Source organism: Anoplolepis gracilipes, chromosome 7 (assembly GCF_047496725.1).
Source record: "Anoplolepis gracilipes chromosome 7, ASM4749672v1, whole genome shotgun sequence".
NCBI lineage: Eukaryota > Metazoa > Arthropoda > Insecta > Hymenoptera > Formicidae > Anoplolepis > Anoplolepis gracilipes.
In genome coordinates this window covers 13,947,020-13,956,077 of record NC_132976.1, presented here as the reverse complement: position 1 = coordinate 13,956,077, position 9,058 = coordinate 13,947,020, and the positions used below count along the sequence as shown (strand labels likewise).

The 9,058-nt window shown below is 38.0% G+C and overlaps 1 pseudogene; it reads left to right on the top strand.

The window, feature by feature from the left end:
- The first annotated feature begins 4,110 nt into the window (after window positions 1-4,110).
- LOC140667720 (uncharacterized) lies at window positions 4,111-4,740 on the top strand (annotated as a pseudogene).
- Window positions 4,741-9,058: the final 4,318 nt, after the last annotated feature.

Genomic DNA, 9,058 nt, shown 5'->3' with positions numbered 1-9,058 from the left:
TGTACACGTCGTTCAATGTCTGCACGTTTCTGCATCAATGAGTGCGAGTACGATAGGCAATACTACTCGATTGCCTCGGTTGTCACCAAGTATCAATTCCACATACGACATAGCTCCAACGCTTATTCCAATCTCCAAATATTTGTAAGATGTCGGGGTTAAGGCATACTTCCTCCCAAGTATGCAAACCACACGAAGAGATGAAACGCTATATAAAATATTAAAATATATTAAAAAATAATATTTAGAAAATAATATTTAGAACATAATATTTAGAAAATAATTGAAACTTACATTTTCTTTGATTGAATTTTTCAATCGGATGTAAAAATTCATCTTGTTGGTTTCTTTAGTGGAGTACATTTTTTGCACCACCTTATGTACAAACAACTGATGCGATACTAAACTATTCAAAGTACTGCGAGCAATTTGTAATATCACAAAACGTAATGAGGAGGGGAGTATTTCTGACGTAATTTCGCAAGCGCCAATGTAAGGCTGCTAAAAATCATTAAGAATCGTCCCCACGTGCTTTCTCGAGCGCCGTGTGTGGATGCTGTACGATGAAATCGATTCAAATATTCGGTTACAAATGTATACGACAAAGCGTGAGATATAAATTTTTGCTAAATGAAAACGTATACAGAACGCCGACAGTACGGATGTTTGCGCGAAAGAATAACGTTTCGCATAGTGGGTGGGCATTATCATATATATTTAATTTAACTATAAATATAAATAAATATAATCCTATGCATACAGGATGTCATATCATATTACATTACCACAAAATGTGTGTGAGATAAAGAGACATGATATTATAGAAATGATGGATGTTTACGCGAAAGAATAACGTTTCGCAACGCGAAAAGAATAACGTTTCGCATAGTAGGTGGGTATTATCACGTATACTTAATTTGACTATAAATATAATCAACCGTGAAAAATGCATGATAGAGAAAGAGACATGATATTATAGAACAATGAGATATAAATCAGAACAGAGAGTCACACTTTGCCATTATTGTCAAAGCTTGTGAGAGTCTACCTTATATGTAAAAATGGAGCAGGTTTTAGCACATCAGTCCACCTTGATAAATTCGGTGGAGGAGTACTTTGCGTGGGAGGTGCGATGCGATGAATATATGAAGTCGTTGGAAGAGCAGAGTCGAATTAAACGACCGCGAACATTAATCGGATATCAACAATTGTTGATCGCAAATCGCGCGACTCGAAGGACTGAAAAATGCGTTGCGCAAACGTTTCGTACACGCGTGCCGAACACAGCGCGCATCAAGCTGCGCTATTTTGGCGAGAAATTGATACAGCATTCGAGAACCGTATATCTACTGGTGCGATAATTAATATCAATTATATCGAACCTCACCAGTTTCTCGAAAACGCGAGTGATATCATGCTCGAACATGTGCGAGACGCTATCAAAACACACTGCAGTGTGAAAGTGAATACCGTGTTTAACGGTGAGTTTGTGACGGGTGAAAAGCGTGACAATAAAAGTGTAAATACAAAAAATTGTGAACTCTTTCGTGCATCCGATTTACGCGAATAGTACGAGCGACGTGTTATCGAGCTCACTTTAGCATCTCTCGAAGAATTTCAAGAACGTGATAGTGGGTGGGCATTATCGCGTATACTTAATTTGACTGTAAATATAAATAAATATAATCCTATGCGTGCGGGATGACATATTATATTACCGCGAAAGATAATGATGAAGCGAGCGGTAGTTAACGTGCAATCCAAAGACAATGCATATTATGCATGGACAGTGGTTGCTGCTATATATCCCGCTGAAAGAAGCGTTGAACGAGAATTATCGTACCCGCATTATACAGATGTGCTAAATCTTCGAGACATTGAGTTTCCAGTGACTCTTAATCAAATTAAAAAGTTTGAAATTTACAACAATATTTCAATCAATATGTATACCATCGAAAACGAAAATATTGTTCCTATTCGTCTTTGCAAAAGAGGGACAAGCACGCCAATTTGCTCTATATCCAAGATGCGCAAGATATCGGACATTTCGCGTGGATCAAGAATTTATCCCGGTTCGTGAGTTCGCAATTCAATAAACACAATGGGCAAAAATATATCTGCGATCGGTATATATATTTAATATTATTGATTTTCCTACAAAATAAATATATAATTATTATTATTTCTATTTTACAGATATTAAAATACATATAATTATTATTTCTATTTTTATAGATGTCTACATTATTTTTATTTGAATGAGAAACTACAGTCACATACTGTAAACTGCGGGAAGATGAATGACTGTGCTATTCGATTACCGAGTGATAAGGATATGTAGCTCGCTTTTAACAACTATAACAGGAAGGAGCAGGTTCCTTTCATCGTGTATGCCGACCTGGAATGTGTTTTGACAAAGACGAACAAAGAGGAAGCAGAAAAAAATGTATACCAGCATCATCAAGTATTTAGTATCGCTTATTATGTACATTGCTCGTACGACAAATCGTTATCCGCGTATCATTCATGTCAGGATAATAATTGTGTTGCATGGTTTGCTGAAGAATTAAAAATTTTAGCAACGCGCGTGAAAACAATTTTATCTACAAATCTTCCCATGGTAAATTTGACGAGAAAAGAATGGGAAAAGTTTAATAGCGCTACTCAATGTCATATATGTGAGAAACCATTCGTGGAAGATGATACGCGCGTACACGATCATTGCCACCTCACTGGGCGGTACAGAGGTCCCGCGCATTCAAATTGCAATATAAATTATAAGGAATCCTTTTATATTCCAATTATTTTCCACAATTTATCTGGCTACGATTCACATTTTATAATCGAGGAAATAGGCGCAGCGTTCGAAGGAAGAATCGATCTACTTCCGATAACTAAAGAAAAATACGTTTCATCGATTCTTTTAAATTTCTCACAATAAGTCTCAACAAATTAGCATCTTTTCTCAGTAAAGATAAATTAAAAATTTTACAATCTGAATATCAAAGTTTATGTAGAAGATTTTGATTTGTTAACGCGAAAAAGTGTCTTTCCGTACAAATATATCGATTGTGTAGATAAATTGCACGATACATGTTTACCTCCGCGCGAATCATTTTACAGTTCCTTGACCGATGACACAGTATCCGAAAGCAATTACGCGCACACCGAGACTGTTTGGAAGCGATTCTCCATTAAAACGCTAGGCGAATATAGCGATCTATTTTTAAAAATTAATGTCTTGTTATTAGCTGATATTTTTGAAAATTTTCATGATAATTGTATCAAGAGTTACGGACTCGACCCTGCGCATTACTATACTCTTCCCGAATACACGTGGGACGCCATGTTGAAGCATACGAAAATTATATTTGAATTGCTCACTGACATTGATATGGTAATGTTTATAGAACAAGGTATACGCGGTGGTTTGAGTCAATGTTCTAACAGATACGCGCATGCTAATAACAAGTACATGCAGTCATACGACTCATTGAAACCATCATTGTATCTAATGTATTTCGATGTAAATAATTTATACGGATGGGCAATGTGTCAACCTTTGTCTTACGCTAGTTTTCAATGGGTCGACAACATATCCAATTTTGATCTATCATCGATCGCGTCCGATTCACCTACAGGCTATATCCTCGAAGTCGATCTCGAGTACCCGCAACATCTTCACGACGCACATACTGGCTTACCGTTTTGTCCATATGACAAGCCACCCAGCAAGCGAGAGAACAAGTTGCTCGCAACCTTATACGATAAGAAACGATACGTAATACACTACCGCAATCTGCAGCAATGTACGCGATACGGCCTTCGCGTTACAAAAATTCATCGCATATTACAATTCACGCAATCTCTATGGTTACGTACATATATTGAACTAAACGCACAATTTAGAACAATAGCGAAAAATTATTTTGAAAAGAATTTATACAAATTAATGAATAATACAGTTTTCGGCAAAACGATGAAAAATGTGCGCAATCGCGTAGATGTTAAACTTATAACAAAATGGGACGAGAGGTACGGCGCAGAGGCAATGATCGCGAAACCAAATTTTCATAGCAGGAGCGTTTTTTTCGGAAAATTTAATCGCTGTGGAATTGCGTAAACTCGAGGTGAAGTTTTATAAACCAATCTATGTAGGTATGTGTATACTTGATGTATCCAAGATGTGTTTGTACGAATTTCATCACGATTACATGATTCCAATGTATAAAGAAAAATGTAAAGTCATGTACACCGACACGGATAGTCTCATATATCACATTGAATGTGAAGACGTGTATGAGAATATGAAGCGCGACATCAGCAAGTTCGACACGAGCGACTATGCGATAGACAATGCGTATGGCATACCGCTTATGAATAAAAAAGTTCCGGGTTTGATGAAGGATGAAAACAACGGTATAGTAATGACAGAATTTGTCGGGCTTACAACAAAAATGTATGCGTTAAAAGTAGATGGTAAAAAGAATACGAAACAGGTAAAAGGTGTCAAGAATAGCGTTGTCGCGAAAACGATAACATTTGACGATTACATACAGTGTTTGAACGAAGGAATTGAAATGACGCGGTAGCAATCGAGTATAAGATCAAAAATGCATAAAGTATATACCATTCGGCAGAAAAAAATTGCTCTAAGTCCGTACGATGATAAACGGTATATAAAAGGTACCCAAAAGTATCGATACGCTACCATGGGGGCATTACAGAATACCGTTATAAAAAAAGAAAAAAATATATATATTTGAATATTATATGTATATTTTTGTATAATATATATATATATATATATATATATATATATATATGTAAACTTTAAATAATATTTGTTATATTTTTACAATACATTATTTTTATGTATCCAAGAATTCCGTGAACTATCGAGTTCCAACCATTTTACAAAAACCTCATTCCACCTCTTCCTCAATATCTTTTCCACAAGATATATATCGGGATCAGCAACGCGTTGTAGTTTGTATTCGTAAAATCCACCGGCGACGAGATTTCCGCGCGAATCTTTTAATATATATGTCACGGGATTAGTTTTCTGTATCTTAACAATTTCAAACACTTCGGTGGTCCAATTTGGTGTGTAGCCTTTTTCGAATAAAGTCTTGAATTTACTCACGCGCACCGAATCGCCTATTTTAAATTTCGCCGGCGCCGCAATCTTTACGTTGTTGTACACCGTATTTAAAAGTTTATCTGTAATCGCTGGAGTAACATCGACAGGTCTCATACCGATAGTACGATGTTTTTGCGTGTTGTACTCTTCAACGAGTCTTGATAGTTCGTCGATCCACTTGTAGTTTCCATTGAGCGTAAACATTTTCCACATTTTATTCTTCAAAGTACGATTGAAGCGTTCCACAATCGAAGCTTTCATGACGGAATATGTCGAATAATGATTAATATTGTGTTTCTTCATGAGGTTTTGTACATTTGCATTGTAAAATTCTTTTCCTTGATCGGTTTGAAAATTTTTCGGACATCTCGCATCGTCTCGAATTATCTCTGCAATCGCATCAGCCGTCACGCTTCCATCTTTACTCTTAAGCGGTACGACCCACGCATACTTGCTCTACACATCGATAACAGTGAGTATGTAATTGTATCCCTTGTTGACTCGAACATCTCGACGATGTCGGCTTGCCACAGATCATCGTATCCTCGCACTATGACGTGTCTTCGGGGAAAATTTTTTCTTGCCGGCGCGTGCAGTTCGTTCACCAACTGCCGTCTCTCCAAACTATGTTGATTCTTTGCTTTGTCAGTTTTTTTCGATGGTCGTTTGTTGTTCGCTTTTTTATCACTCATTTTCGTTTATCGTCCTTTAATAACCGTTCTTTAAGTTCTGTTTTTGACGCGGTTTCTATGTTTTGTTCGCGTTTCTGACACGTTCTTAATCCTTTCGCAGCCGTTTTTGCGTTGTTCACCGCCGTCCTTCACCCATTCGAAAATCGTTCCTGACCCGTTCGCAGCCTTTTTCGTAGTTGTTTTTTACTCGTTCGTAGCCGCTTCTGATCCGTTCGTAGCCTCGTTCACAGATGTCTTTTGACCGATCGTAGCAGGTCTTGAGTTGTTTGTAACCTTGAGTGTAGCCGTTAAGGAAGTGTTCGTAGCCTCGTTCGCAGCCCTGCTTGAGATGCTGATAGCCTCGTTCGAAGCTATAGCTGCTGCTAGGTCGTTCACTGCCACTGCCACTGCCACTCATTGTAGTTAGATAGCATTTCGGTAATCCTTCATAGCTGTTCGATAATTGTTCGCAGCCGTTTGATAGCCGCTCCTAACCCGTTCACTACTGCTCATTCAAGTTGATAACTGTTTCTGAGTTAGCGTTAGCCGCGCGTTGAAGTTTGTTTAGCACAATCTGTATTGCTCGCACGTCCTTCTCAAGCAAAGTCAGCTTCTTGTCTGATTCTTTCTGTCGATTCATTAATCTTTTAACGCAGGACTCCACGTACAATTTGTTGACGGCATCGGTGTCAGCCTCAGGTTGCGCTACACGGCGAATCTTACGCGACCTTGCATCGAAGTCTGTAACGACGCGACACAAAGCGTTTTCGTGCACATAACTTTTTACCAAACTATCCCAAGAACCGTTTGTGCCGGTTGCATCATTTCTTGAATCGAATAAGCCAAATTTGTTGATAGGCATTTTTTCCGATGTTTCGTAAAGTGTCACGCGACGCTGATTAGTTTTGTCGAGACACCATTCAATTTATAGTAATTCCTGCTTCGCGAAGTTCCTCGATGATCGACTACGTATAGCTCTTATGTATCTTATCTTGACTCATACGCGTGTTGCAGTATCGTCAACTTATTTAATATATAATAAGACCATCTTCACGAAGTTCTTCGATAATCGACATGATTTCATTGTCGTGAGCATTGTTGTCGGCTCGACGCGAAGCATCCAGTAATCGCAGACAATCTACCAACTCGTTTGGATCGTTCCAATGCACGATCTTATTGTTCTTTGGAGTCATAGTGCGCGGTAATATACCTTTTCCAGCTTTTCTGCTAAAAAATAACGGTGCAATTACAATTTTATACTTATATTTTTTAGTCCTTAATACTGGATTATGTGCTTTGTTCTCATGTTTATGCCCATTCGTCGCTAGTAATATACTTTTATATTTAAGCAAATCATTATTGGTGTATATTTCATCGTCGGGGATTTTTTTGAAAATTAATTCATAGAGACCCGGCGTTGCCGTATATTTTACTTCATTGATAATTATATTATCATTTTTGTCTACGTCAAAATGTTTATCACTGAAGATTATTCCATCGTTAGAAAACTTAATGCCATACACATAATCCATAGCTTTATTCTATCTTGATTCATAAAAGTTAGTATATATTTTTGTCCGAGTGGACCTAAATGCTCTCGAAATATGTTTACACCTTCGGACGTTTGCAATTCACGTTGAACCGTTGTAACCAACGAATCGGATGTAGTTTTAAAAATTTCTTCGGCAGGTGGTTGCTCGTATGATACTTGATGCGGTTGCACAATTTCTATCTGAGTAGATGTGTCCGGTATCGTTCGTCTTTGATTCGGTGTAGAAGTTATCGGCAAATCATTTAATAAGACATTTAATCGGTTTTGCTTTGAGCTCAAATCATTCAATGAGATTCTTGATCGTTTTTTAACTTTTATAATTTTCTTTTCCACATGGTCCTTTCCGAGTATAACAAACGGCTCGATTTTCGATACGTCGGATTCTACATCGATGGTATTTTGAACAAGCTGTTTTAGAGGCTCGTTAATCGGCTTAAACTGTTTCTCCAACGCTACAATTTTACCAGTTTTTAACGCGCGATATTTTTTGCGAATTGACTCGCTCGTTTGTACAATTTTTCGCGCAATCTTTTCACGATCACTGTTATCACTCATGTTTTTTTATGTAGACGTTGCTCTGTCAATGTTTTGATAGCAACTGACCACTTTACGGTACCACAAATTCATTAAAACCTCTTCTGTAGCATCCATTACTCATTGAACTGTCTTTGTCAATTACTAGAAATCCATACTTGTGTTGCCAACATTTTTGACATAACGCGCTAAAATCATCGTAAGACATCAGTATTTACATGATCATTGTACACATGTCGCAAATTTGTACCGTCTTGTTTAATCTTGTTTAAATAATATCAACAGATTAGTATTGTCGCGTATGCTTGGTATCTTGGCATACGTTTGACAGAGATAGAAACAATCGACTCTTGAGTGTCGACCCATTGAGAAGTACTCTCTTATCGTATCTTGCTTGTCACATGCCACGTCATCAAAGATAAAAACAGAATTCGGAAGCGCCTCTCTCGATGGAATTGCATCGATATTATTAGAAAACGTAAAGTAACCAATTTCATCTATCGATGATAGTGTTATAGCCCGAGACTATAACTAATTAACATTAAATAATATATATGAAATAATAATCAATTAATAATTAAGAAAGTATAATAAAAGTATAATTGTGGAATACTAACAAAATAAGTCTTGCGAAATGAACGATATCCGCATACCGCGATCGGAGCGTTGACCACGCATACCGCTGACATAGCGAGTCACGCGCGAAACCCGAGACGAAGCCGGAACACCGCGACGAGGATTGTGAAAGAGTGCAAGCAAGAAAGTCCGACCCTTGGACCCGCTGCGCTTGCACTCAGCGCGAATTGAGCAACTCGACCGAATTTTAGGACGGTCGCTCAATGGTATAAAAAACCCACCTGCGCTCGGACGCGTGGGCAGTCCTAAAGTGAATCAGGAATAACTATAACTGCAGCGGGCAGTCGTGATACCGTAGTAAGTGTAATCGGGCAGTCTTAATATCTAAGTAACGAGATCGTTAGCACACGCGGACACGCATCGACCGACGACGTCTGACGCAGTCACGCTCGACAACGAATTCCATCCTAATCATCATATCAACTATCTCCGGACAAGTTTGGCCTAACTCTCACCAGCTAACCGAAGGAGAAGGAACCTCTGTAAGAACGACCACTATATATGGGTGAAAATATACTTTAT